The sequence below is a fragment of the Somniosus microcephalus genome, chromosome 1 (genome assembly GCF_052327205.1).
Source record: "Somniosus microcephalus isolate GS21.2 chromosome 1, FLI_Smic_1.0, whole genome shotgun sequence".
NCBI lineage: Eukaryota > Metazoa > Chordata > Chondrichthyes > Squaliformes > Somniosidae > Somniosus > Somniosus microcephalus.
In genome coordinates, this window is record NC_140987.1 from 338,916,733 (window position 1) to 338,930,062 (window position 13,330).

General features: G+C 59.6%; 1 pseudogene; it reads left to right on the top strand.

Moving 5' to 3' along the window:
* The window catches only part of LOC147124929 (sodium- and chloride-dependent neutral and basic amino acid transporter B(0+)-like), a 214,305-nt pseudogene that overhangs the window by 77,233 nt on the left and 123,742 nt on the right, over positions 1 to 13,330 (top strand).

Genomic DNA, 13,330 nt, shown 5'->3' on the forward strand with positions numbered 1-13,330 from the left:
GAGTCCCGAAGAGATACTCGTGATCCACCCTGTCGAACGCCTTCTCCTGATCCAGGGAAAGGAAGGCGACCAACAGACCAGCCCTCTGGGAGTGGTGGACCAGGTCCCGGACCAGATGGATGTTATCGTGGATGTTCCGGTCCGGGACCGTGTAGGACTGGTCGGGGTGGATCATGTGGGCCAGCACGGTGCCAAGGCGAGCAGACATGGCCCTGGCAAAGATTTTATAGTCCGTGCTGAGGAGGGAGACCGGGCGCCAGATCTTAAGGAGGCGGAGATCGCCCTTCTTAGGCAGCAGGACAATGACCGCCCTGCGCCAAGAGAGGGGCATCTCCCCGGTCGCCAAACATTCCCCCAGGACCCGCACGTAGTCACCCCCCAAGACGTCCCAGAATGCCCTGTGGAACTCCACGGTCAGCCCGTCCAGCCCCGGGGACTCTCCCCTAGAGAGCTGGCGGAGGGCGCCGGTCAGCTCCGCCAGGCTTAGCGGAGTGTCCAATTTTTTGGCGCCCTCCGGGCTGACCTTCGGCAGGTCCTCCCACAAAACTCTGCGCGCATCCTCGCTGGATGGATCCGGAGAGAACATAGCCCCGTAGTAGGCGCGGGTCCCCGCATTGATTCCCTCCAGATCCGAGACCAGAGATCCGTCGTTGGCCAGCAGCCCCAAGAGCTGCTTACGGACCCCCCGCCTTTTTTCCAGCGAGTAGAAGAATGGGGAGTCGCGGTCCAGGACCCGCAGGAGCTGGTTCCGTGACCTCACGTACGCGCCTCGGGACCCGACGAGCTGCAGGTCCTTCAGCGCGCCCTTCTTCTCTTCGTACATCTTCCGCAGGGCCGGGTCCTCGACAACCTGACCGAGACGGGACTCGAGATCGAGCACCTCCTTCTCCAACCGCCCAACCCGGGCCTCCCGCCTCTTGGTCGAACCCTTCGCGTACACCTGACAGAAGAGATGGAAGTGAGCCTTGACCACATCCCACCATAGCCTCAAGGAGGGGAAGCCCCCCCGCTTCCTTCTCCAGTCGGCCCAGAATCGACGAAATGAATCCCGGAACCGTGCGTCCTCCAGCAGCAGGTTGTTAAAATGCCAGTACGCGGACCCCCCCCGCGCGCACAGCGGAGCGAGCTCCGCCCACACCAGGTGGTGGTCCGTGCACGGCACCGGCCGCATGGAAGCCGCCGGAACGCAGGAGACGTATGCCCGGGAAATGTAGAGGCGGTCGATTCTGGACCTTCCTCCCCCAGACCTCATGCTAGTGAAGGCGCTGGAGTCGGGGTGGAGATTTCACCAGACGTCCATCAAGTCGAAGGACCCAACCAGGCCCCTCAGCTTCTCCACCGCCGCCGGGCTTCGCGGGGGACCCGAACGATCCCTCGCCTCAAGGGTGCAGTTAAAATCCCCCCCGAGGATGATGCACTCGCCCACATCGACGAAGCCCAAAAGAGCGGACAGTTCTTCGAAGAAGCGCACTTGCTGCACACCGGTCTGAGGGGCATACACTTTCATTAGATGGAGCGGCACGCCCCCCAGGTGAACAGTGACCTGGAGCAAGCGGCCCGGCACGTGCTCCTTGACCCCCAAGATCTCCGGCTGAAAATGCGGGGCCAGCAAGATAGCCACCCCGATGGAATTGTTGGAGAGGTGACTCATGCTGACCCCTCCTTGCCACTCCAGGAGCCACGTGGCTTCGTCTCCTGGAACGGTGTGGGTTTCTTGCAGGAAGCACACTGCATACTTCCCGTCCCGAAGGACCGAGAAGTTATTGAATCTGCGGCACGCCTCCCTGCTGCCGTTGATGTTGAGGCTGGCTATGGATATCTTCATGTCAGAAGCATAGTGCAACCTCTACCTACAACTAATGGGGGGAGGAAGCACAGCCGCTGGTCAGCCGCCACTTCCTCATCAGCCCAGTGAGAAACGTTCTGAGCCGACGCAGCTCGACCGGGTTCACACCCTCGTCCGCGCCCATGATCTTAACGGCGGCGCGGACGGATATGATGAGCAGCGCCAGCTCCGACCACCTGTCGTGGGCCAGCCAGACCTTATTGCGCCGACCCAGGCACGTGGCCATAAAATCCCGGAGTTCCCTTACGGGAATGAGGGGAGACTCGGCAAGGGGCACGACGTCATCCATCGCCTCATCGGCGCTGGAGTCCGAATCGTCCTCCGTGCCCATCACCGAGCCCCCATCCTCCTCCAGGGGGTCGTCACCAGCGGCCGACCCGTCCGCCGCGCAGTGCGCAGCGAATGGCTCGGCCACACCAGCCAGCCCCGCCTCCGCCCGGATCCCACCCCCAGGATCAGCGGCAGATGATTCCTCCCTGGGCTCCTCTAGGGGTGCTGGGCCAGAAGACGGCGGCGGTTCAGAGCTCCCCTCCACCCCAGATGCCGGAACGACTGGAGAAACCGGGCAGAGAACAAATCCCAGCTCCTCCAGTACGTCCGGCACCAGAGACGCAGCCAGGGGGACATCCTCCTCCCCGCCACCAACCTCCAACCCAGTGGATGGGGTGTTTTGAGTTAAAACCTTTACCAGGTCGAGCAGCCCCTGGGAGATGTCCGGGTCGCATTGGGCGAGCTCATTATCCTCGAGCTCGCCCGACCCAGACCCCAGGCCGCCCGACCCAGCGAGGGGTAACGGCACCAATAGAATATCTATTTCCACCGCGGGTTCTTCCGCGACCCCCCCCACGGGCAGGGTCTCGTCCTCATCCCCGGGAGGCACGTGCTGGACAGACTCATCTGCCTCAGCCTCCCGAGGGACAGGCGACCCCTGCCAATCGCTGGTATTGGTGACAGCGGGGTGGGGGGCGCAGTACCCGCGGCGGGCGACGACTCCCCCTGCTCGGAGGGACCTTCCTCCTCCCGGTCCTCCTCCTCTTCCAGGGGGTCGCGCCTTCTTTTTAGCACGGACGGAGCGAGGGAGGCCTCCATTTCTGCAGAGGCCTCCTCCTCAGCTCCCTTCGGCGGAGCATGTTGGTCGGGTTCCTCAGGCCCGAGCCTGGAGACAGGTATCGGCGTTACCGCTGCGGCGGTTGCGGCCACAGGCTTGGGCACGAGGCCCCTCCCGCTGGCGTCTGCCCCGATTAACTCCGCGAGGAGCGCAGGTGTAAGGGGCTCAAGGGGCAAAGTCTGGCCATCCACGGGGGGACCCGCCCTAAGGTGTTTATTTTTTCGCCGCGCCTTCTTTCCAGCCGGACACGCTCCCTCCCCCCCAACGGAGGCCTTGGTGGCAACGGCCCCCGACGTCGACCACGCATCAGACGTTCCTGACGCGAGGGCAGATCCGGGTGGAGGTGCGGCGGCGGCGCCAGCCTCGGCCGCACGAGATGATCCGGCGGCCTTGGAGGCGGGCAGTTTTTCCGGATGTGCCCCACCTCCTTGCAGCCGTGGCACCGCACACCATCTGACGTCCAGAAGAAGCGATAGGCGGTCCCCTCGTGGTGGACGACGAATGCCCCGTCAGTGTCCTCCTCCCGCGTCAGCTGGATAAACAGCTGGCGCCGGAAGGAGAAGAGGTGGCGAAGGCTGGCCTCCCGGAAGCCGAGCGGGATGGGTGTGATCCCCGACCTCACCTCCCCAAGTTGACGTAGATGGGGAAGGAGGAGCTCACCAGGAACACAGGGCGGGACGTTCGAAATAACCAACCTCTGCGCGGTGGCCTTGAAGGGGTCCACTGGCAGGAAGGTCCCGCCCACGGTGTGCCCCTTTGCGACGGCCAGGGACACCGCCCGCTCCGACCCCAGGAAGAACACAGCCTTCCCATACATTTTTGAGGCCGCGACGATGGCTGAGGGGCCGACAACCCCAGCCATGGCTTTAACGCAGGCCTCAATGGTCATAGTGGGGTGAGTGTAGCTCTTCACCCCAAGCTTTTTTGTCATCAGCCTGAATGGTGACGGGGCAGCAGAAGCAGCGGGAGCAGCTGTGGCTGTGGCTGCCACTCCCGCATACGTCTTGTCTGGCCCTGTCACCGGCGAAGACGCAGTCGCCATTCTGGGGTGGTATTATAAAGGGCGACACTCACCCCAAGTCACAGGCCTGAAAATGGAAATGGCCTCAGGTATTTTTTTGGTCCTTTATTGAGCAGAGGGAGCTGTTTAAAATGAAGGCACACCTCTCCCCTTATTGACTGAGATTGGGAGAGGGGCCTTCTCCCCTCTGCTCAATAGGCAATTCATTAATAAAGTAAACTGAGGTGCCTTAGAGAAAGAGGCAGAGAGAGACAAAGAGAGAGAGAGAGGTGGGGTGGGAAGGAGGGAGGCCGCAAAGGCAGGGTCGCCACTCAGGATGGCGGGTGGGTGGGTGTTGGCAGGGGTGCACTCTCCTGATGGAAATTTAAAGTCTCTGACAGTGGTGTTCTTCTGGCAGGGGGAGAAGATGTCTACACCTGGGAAAGCTGGAGCTGCCCAGGCTCAGTCCTGCACCAGGTCTTAACGATGTAATTAATGGAATTAACCACTTCACCTAGGCAGCTCCAGCTGGCGCAGGTCAGGCAATAGAAGGGATGCTTATTATTGGTGTGTGTGGCCTAGTTTTGGCAAGATCCACACACACACACAGCCTTCCCTTGATGTTCCGGCCTTGTTTCTTCTTTTCTTCCCCCACCTAAAATAAGAAGTCTTTGGGAGAGTGCCACAAATAACACCCACCTGTAGATATTTTGAAGATGATATTCCTCCCTCCTTCCGAACAGTTGGTGTTGGTTGATACTGGTTTCTCTCCCCTCCTCCCTTCTCCTGAAGTGGAGGCCAATTTGGGGAGGCAGTAATGGGAAAGGCCTCTCCCCTGGTTGGTGTTGTTGCTGGCCTCCCTTCTCCTTCTCCTCCTCTCTCCTCTCCCTCCAGGCACCTCAGTTGCTGTGTAGGTGGAGGTGGTGGTGGTCCAGCGTTCTCCTCCTCTGCCTGGTCAGGGGACCACCACTTTAGTCCACTCTCCAAGTCTGGCTGCTCCCTCTGCTCGTGCTTGCAGCTGCACAGCCAGCAATGCTGTGTTTACTGAACAGAGGGTACCCTTTTTGTTCGTACCCAAAAAAAACCCAAATTGACTGTAAACAAAAGTTCAACTAAAACTTAACAAACAAATTAAAATTTGGTTATCCGGGTTCATGATGCACTCCAGTCCCCGCGGTGCCCACCGGTCGCGGAATTACTCAAGCGCACCGGCGGACACCGCGTGCTCCAACTCCAGGGCCACCCGGGCGCGAACATGGCCGCGGAAGAGAGGCAGGCAATCCGGCTGGATGACCCCCTCAACCGCCCGCTGCCTGGACCAATTGATGGCTCTTTTAGCCAGGCCCAGGAGCAGGCCCACAAGGAGGTCCTCCAACCTGTCCGCACCCCTCCGCACCGGGTGACCATAGATCAAGAGCGTGGGTCTGAAGTGCAACCAAAAATTGAGGAGCAGCCCCTTCAAGTAGTGAAAGAGGGGCTGCAACCTCTCACACTCCATATAAACATGAAACACGGACTCCTCCAGGCCGCAAAAAATGCAGGCGGCCTGGGAGTCCGTGAACCTACTTAAAACCTTATTGCACGGGACCGCTCTATGCAACACCCTCCAGGCCAAGTCCCCGATGGAACAAGGGAGGACTCCCGCGTAGAGAGCCCTCCATTGGGGACCTCCGCCACCGCCAGTCGGCAAGACGCCACGCCAAGGCGTGTCCGGACGGTAGACGAAGATGGTAAAATGGAGAGTGTGCAGGAGCAGCCCATACAGGAAACCCCTCCGCGCGGAATGAAAAGGCACGGAGGGTATTTCCTCGAGACGGCTCAAGTTGTGAGGCGCCGGTTCCCGAGGGGAGTTTCGGGGCTGGGCGCCGATGAGGAATTCCGTCCGAACAGGGGTAAGCTCGGACGGGATCGCCCCACGTGCTTGAGCCGCCTCGATACATCTAGTGGAGTCGGGGCCCAGTGCCGCTTTCACCGATTCGATGGCTTCGACCGCGAGCCGGACGTTGGCCCAGGACAGGCGCCGCACCAACTCCTCCGGCGCCATCCAGCCCGCTCCTCCGCCATCGAGCAGGTCCCCGACTCTGGTCACCTTGCCAGCCACAGCCCTACCCTCCGCCAGCCGCCCGAACCCGTGTTCGTGGAGTTGTGGATCCCTGAGCAGCGGCTCCCGAAGGAGAGCTGTCGCTCCTGACGGGGGTGAGCTCCGCCTGGAAACGACATAATTCCAAACCCATAGTAGTTCCTGGTAGAAGACAGGCAGCTCCCGCAGGCCGGCACGCCTGCTGCCCACTTTCGCAAACAGGAGCTGCGTGTCGTAATTAAGGCCGTGCAGCTGGCGGAAGAAAAACATCGCCAGCGCACACCATCTCAGAGGATTCTCGACGTACAGGTATCTCTGCAGCGTCTGAAGACGGAAAGTCGCAGCCTGGGTGCGAAGGCACACCAGTGCCTGACCGCCCTCCCTAAGCGGGAGACACAGAACCGCAGCAGAGACCCAGTGCTTCCTTTTGTCCCAGAAGAAGTTGATGAGCTTCTTCTGCATCTTGGCGACAAACGCAGGGGGAGGGATCAAAGTGACCAACCAGTACCACAACATGGTGGCCACCAGCTGGTTTATGACCAGTGCTCGACCCCTGTAGGACAACACTCGGAGCAGTCCTGTCCAGCGTCCTAGGCGAGCGGTGACTTTGGCCTCCAGCTCTTGCCAGTTGGAGGAGGTGCGTGGTGCTCCAGGCGAAAGGCCTGAACTCCTCCGGCAGGGAGTCCACCCGCCACTGACCCACCAGGAGTCCGGAACATTTCTCCCAGTTGATCTTGGCGGAGGATGCGTGCAAGTAAATCTGCTAGCATTCCCGCATCCTCCGCAAGTCAGCGGGATCCGTGACCGTGAGGAGCACGTCATCGGCGTAAGCCGAGAGGACCACCTCCACGCCCGGCCCTTGCAGAGCCAGTCCCGTCAACCTCTTCCGCAAGAGGCGCAGGAAAGGCTCCACGCAAATGGCATATAACTGACCGGACATGGGGCATCCCTGACGCACCCCCCTCCCGAAGCGAAGGGGCGCCGTCAAGGACCCGTTAACTTTAATCAGACACTCCGCGGCGGCGTACAGAAGTCGGATCCGGGTGACGAAATGCGTCCCGAACCCGAATGCGCGCAGAGTCCCGAAGAGATACTCGTGATCCACCCTGTCGAACGCCTTCTCCTGATCCAGGGAAAGGAAGGCGACCGACAGACCACCCTTCTGGGAGTGGTGGACCAGGTCCCGGACCGGATGGATGTTATCGTGGATGGTCCGGCCCGGGACCGTGTAGGACTGGTCGGGGTGGATCATGTGGGCCAGCACGGTGCCAAGGCGAGCAGACATGGCCCTGGCAAAGATTTTATAGTCCGTGCTGAGGAGGGAGACCGGGCGCCAGTTCTTAAGGAGGCGGAGATCACCCTTCTTAGTCAGCAGGACAATGACCGCCCTGCGCCAAGAGAGGGGCACCTCCCCGGTCGCCAAACTTTCCCCCAGGACCCGTGCGTAGTCGCCCCCCAAGACGTCCCAGAACGCCCTGAGGAACTCCACAGTCAGACCGTCCAGCCCTGGGGACTTTCCCCTAGAGAGCTGGCGGAGGGCGCCGGTCAGCTCCGCCAGGCTTAGCGGAGCGTCCAATTTTTCGGCGCCCTCCGGGCTGACCTTCAGCAGGTCCTCCCACAAAACTCTGCGCGCATCCTCGCTGGACAGATCCGGAGAGAACAGAGCCCTGTAGTAGGCACGGGTCTCCGCGCTGATTCCCTCCGGATCCGAGACCAGAGATCCGTCGTCGGCCAGCCGCCCCAAGAGCTGCTTACGGACCCCCCGTCTTTTTTCCGGCGAGTAGAAGAAGGGGGAGCCGCGGTCCAGGTCCCGCAGGAGCTGGATCCACGACCTCACGTACGCGCCTCGGGACCCGACGAGCTGCAGGTCCTTCAGCGCGCCCTTCTTTTCTTCGCACACCTTCCACAGGGCCGGGTCCTCGACGACCTGACCGAGACAGGACTCCAGGTCGAGCACCTCCTTGTCCAACCGCCCGACCCGGGCCTCCCGCCTCTTGGTCGACCCCTTCACGTACTCCTGACAGAAGAGACAGATGTGAGCCTTGCCCACATCCCACCATAGCCTCAAGGAGGGGAAGCCCCCCTGCTTCCTTCTCCAGTCGGCCCAGAATCGACGAAACGAATCCCGGAACCGTGCATCCTCCAGCAGCAGGTTGTTAAAATGCCAGTACGCAGACCCACCCCCCCGCGCGCGCAGCGGAGCGAGCTCCGCCCATACCAGGTGGTGGTCCGTGCACGGCACCGGCCGCATGGAAGCCGCCGGAACGCAGAAGACGTACGCCCGGGAAATGTAAAGGCGTTCGATTCTGGACCTTCCTCTCCCAGACCTCACGCTAGTGAAGGCGCTGGAGTCGGGGTGGAGATTTCGCCAGACGTCCACCAAGTCGAAGGACCCAACCAGGTCCCTCAACTTCACCATCGCCGCCGGGTTTCGCGGGGGACACGAACGGTCCCTCGCCTCGAGGGTGCAGTTAAAATCCCCCCCGAGGATGACGCACTCGCCCACGTCGACGGAGCCCAAAAGAGCGGACACTTCTTCGAAGAAGCGCACTTGCTGCGCACCGGTCTGAGGGGCGTACACGTTCACTAGATGGAGCGGCACGCCCCCCAGGTGAACAGTGACCTGGAGCAAGCGGCCCGGCACGTGCTCCTTGACCCCCAAGATCTCCGGCTGAAAATGCGGGGCCAGCAAGATAGCCACCCCGATGGAATTGTTGGAGAGGTGACTCATGCTGACCCCTCCTTGCCACTCCAGGAGCCACGTGGCTTCGTCCCCCGGAACGGTGTGGGTTTCTTGCAGGAAGCACACCGCATACTTCCCGTCCCGAAGGACCGAGAAGTTATTGAATCTGCGGCGCGCCTCCCTGCTGCCGTTGATATTGAGGCTGGCTGTGGTTATCTTCATGTCAGAAGCATAGTGCAACCTCTACCTACACCTAACGGGGGGAGGAAGCGCAGCCGCTGGTCAGCCGCCACTTCCTCAGCAGCCCAGTGAGAAACGTTCTGAGCCGACGCAGCTCAAACGGGTTCACACCCTCGTCCGCGCCCATGATCTTAACGGCGGCGCGGACGGATATGATGAGCAGCACCAGCTCCGACCACCTGTCGAGGGCCAGCCGGACCTTATTGCGCTGACCCAGGCACATAGCCATAAAATCCCGGAGTTCCCTTACGGGAATGAGGGGAGACTCGGCAAGGTGCACGAGGTCATCCATTGCCTCGTCGGCGCTGGAATCCAAATCGTACTCCGTGCCCATCACCGAGTCCCCATCCTCCTCCAGGGGGTCGTCAGCAGCGGCCGAGCCGTCCGCCGCGCAGTGCGAAGCGAACGGCTCGGACGCACCAACCAGCCCCGCCTCCACCCGGATCCCACCCCCAGGATCGACGGCAGAGGATTTCTCTCTGGGCTCCTCCAGGGGTGCTGGGCCAGAAGACGACGGCGGTTCAGAGCTCCCCTCCGCCCCAGATGCCGGAACGACCGGAGAAACCGGGGAGAGAACAATTCCCAGCTCCTCCAGTACATCCGGCACCAGAGACGCAGCCAGGGGGCCATCCCCCTCCCCGCCACCAACCTCCGACCCAGCAGATGGGGTGTTTTGAATAAAAACCTCTACCAGGTCGAGCAGCCCCTGGGAGATGTCCGGGTCGCATTGGGCGAGTTCATTATCCTCGAGCTAGCCCGACCCAGACCCCAGGCTGCCCGACCTGGCGAGGGGTAACGGCACCGATAGAACATCTATTTCCGCCGCGGGTTGTTCCGCAACCCCCCCCACGGGTAGGGTCTCGTCCCCGTCCCCGGGAGGCACGTGCTGGACAGACACATCTGCCTCAGCGTCCCGAGGGACAGGCGACCCCTGCCAATCGCTGGTGATGGTGACAGCGGGGGGGGGGGCGCAGTACCCGCGGCGGGCGATGACTCCCCCTGCTCGGAGGGACCTTCCTCCTGCCGGTCCTCCTCCTCTTCCAGGGGGTCGCGCCTTCTTTTTAGCACGGAGGGAGCGAGGGAGACCTCCATGTCTGCAAAGGCCTCCTCCTCAGCTCCCTCCGGCAGAGCAGGTTTGTCGGGCTTCTCTGGCCCGAGCCCGGCCGCAGGTAATGGCGTTTCCGCTATGGCGGTTGCGGCCACAGGCTCGGGCACAAGGCCCCTCCCGCTCGCGCCTGCCCCGACCAACTCCGCGAGGAGCGCGGGTGTCAGAGGCTCTAAGTTTAGGGGCTGGCCATCCACGGGGGGACCCGCCCTGAGGTTTTTCGATTTTCGCCGCGCCTTCTTTCCGCCCGGACGCGCTCCCTCCCCCCCGCCGGAGGCCCTGATGGCATCGGCCTCCGAGCGCGCATCAGTGGCTCCCGACGCGCGGACGGAACCAGGGGGAGGAGCGGTGGCGGCGCCAGCCTCGGCCACGCCAAACGATCTGGCGGCCTTGGAGGCGGGGCAGTTTTTTCTGATGTGCCCCACCTCCTTGCAGGCGTGGCACCGCACACCGTCCGACGTCCAGAAGACGCGATAGGCGGTCCCCTCATGGAGGACGACGAAAGCCCCGTCGGTGTCCTCCTCCTGCGCCAGCTGGATGAACAGCTGGCGCCGGAAGGAGAAGACGTGGCGAAGGCTGGCTTCCCGGAAGCCGAGCGGGATGGGTGTAATCCCTGACCTCACCTCCCCAAGTTGACGTAAATGGGGAAGGTGGAGCTCACCAGGAACATAGGGCGGGACGTTGGAAAGGACGATTCTCTGCGCAGTGGCCTCGAGAGGATCCACCGGCAGGAAGGTCCCGCCCACGGTGAGCCCCTTGGTGACGGCCAGGGACACCGCCCACTCCGACCCCAGGAAGAACACAGCCTTCCCATACATTTTTGAGGCCGCGACGGTGGCTGAGGGGCCGACAACCCCAGCCATGGCTTTAACGCAGGCCTCAATGGTCATAGTGGGGTGAGTGTAGCTCTTCACCCCAAGCTTTTTTGTTATAAGTTTAAAGGGTGACGGGGCAGCAGAAGCAACGGGAGCAGCTGTGGCTGTGGCTGCCACTCCCGCATAAGTCCTAGCTGGCCCCGCCACCGGCGAAGATGCAGTCGCCATTATGGGCTGTTTTTATAAGGGCTACACTCACCCCAAGTCACAGGCCTGAAGGTGTTAATGGCCTCAGGTATTTTTTGTTCCTCTATTGAGCAGAGGGAGCTGTTTAAAATGAAGACACACCTCTCCCCTTATTGGTTGAAATTGGGAGAGGGGCCTTCTCCCCTCTGCTCAATAGGCAATTAATAATTAAAGATGAAATGAGGTGCCTCAGAGAGAAAGGCAGAGAAAGACAAAGAGAGAGAGAGACAGGGGGGGTGGGAAGGAGGGAGGTGGCAAGGACAGTGTTGCCACTCAGGATGGTGGGTGGGTGTTGGCAGGGGTGCACTCTCCGATGGGATTTAAAAGCCTTTGATGGTGGTGGTCTTCTGGCAGGGGGAGAAGATGTCTTCACCTGGGAAAGCTGGAGATGCCCAGGCTCAGTCCTGCACCAGGTCTTAACGATGTAATTAATGGAATTAACCACTTAACCTAGGCAGCTCCAGCTGGCCCAGGTCAGGCAATAGAAGGGCTGCTTAATTAGTGGTGTGTGTGGCCTAGTTTTTAACAAGAACCACACACACACACACAGCCACCCCTTGATGTTCCAGCCTTGTTTTCTTCTTTTCTCCCCCCACCTAAAATACAAAGTCTTTGGGAGAGTGCCCCAAATAACACCCACCTGTATTTTGAAAGGTGATATTCCTCCCTCCTTCCGAACAGTTGGTGTTGGTTGATACTGGTTTCTCTCCCCTCTCTCCTTCTCCTGAAGTGGAGGCCAATTTGGGGAGGCAGTAATGGGAAAGGCCTCTCCCCTGGTTGGTGTTGTTGCTGGCCTAGCTTCTCCTTCTCCTCCTCTGTCCTCTCCCTCCAGGCACCTCAGTTGATATGATGATGGTGGAGGTGGAGGTGGTGGTGGTCCAGCGTTCTCCTCCTCTGCCTGGTCAGGGGACCACCACTTTAGACCACTCTTCAAGTCTGGCTGCTCCCTCTGCTCGTGCTTGCAGCTGCACAGCCAGCAATGCTGTGTTTACTGAACAGAGGGTAACTTAAGACTGAAGTACAGAAGCCTGCTATGGCTTTATATGCAGGGGTGGTCACTGCCAGTACTGCAGTATAGAATCAGTTCTTCTCTTAAAGGTACATACACAACAATTCCTCCCCTTTTAGATAAATAGTACATAACATTCATTTAACAACTAAATAATAACTAATTACAATTACAATTTTCGCTGTACTATATACATCAACTGAAATAATCATTTATAAGTTCAGTCTTTGAGGAGGCTTCCTGATCCTGACTGGATAGTGCCTTTCTCGAGTATCCTGATCTTGCGGCGGAGTTGATTCTGGCTCATTGTCATTGGTTGGTTCATCAGCTTCCAATACCACTGCTTCTGAGGCAGACGCAATCTGTCCTTCGGGTTTATTATCAGGTGCACCTGCTCATGGTATAGGTTTGGCTTGTTCCTGTGACTCTAGAATCTGGTCAGCATGGTGTCTCACGATGATCTCTCCAACGTCCACTGTGTACATTAGTGGTCCCTGCTGTGTGCATATCGTTCCTGGCTGCCATTTTTCTGTTCGGTAGTCGCGGGCCAAGACTGGTTGCCCTATCTTGAAGCTCCTGGTTGGCTTCTCATTTATGTGCTGGAATTGCTTATCCTCAACATCTCGTCTTATGTTTGGTTTGAGCCAATCCAGGCGACATCTTAGCCTTCGGTTGAAGAACATTATGGCTGGAGCTTGGTTGGTGACTGCATGTGTCGCATTCCGGTAAGCAAACAAGAAATTATCCATCTTGTGTTGTAGTGGTATGTCGTCATTATACATCACCTTCATTGCCTTTTTAAAGGTCTGAACAATCCTCTCAGCCAATCCATTTGTGGCTGGATGATATGGGGCAGATGTGTAATGTTTCACCCCATTATTCCTCAGAAACCTCCGGAAATCCTCGGACACAAACTGTGGCCCATTATCGGAGTAAATCTGTTCTGGCAAGCCATTCCTGGTGAAGATGGTCCGTAGGACTGCAATAGTTTTCTCCGTGGTGATGGAGGACATTTTGATAAAATCTGGCCATTTCGAATGGGCGTCCACGGCGATTAGGAAGATGGAGTCCATAAATGGACCAGCAAAATCAATGTGTACCCGTTGCCATGGAGATGAGGGCCACTCCCATGGATGTAGCGGGGCCTGTGGTGGAGCATTTTGGACCTTCTGATATCCTGTGCCTCTCTTGGTCATAT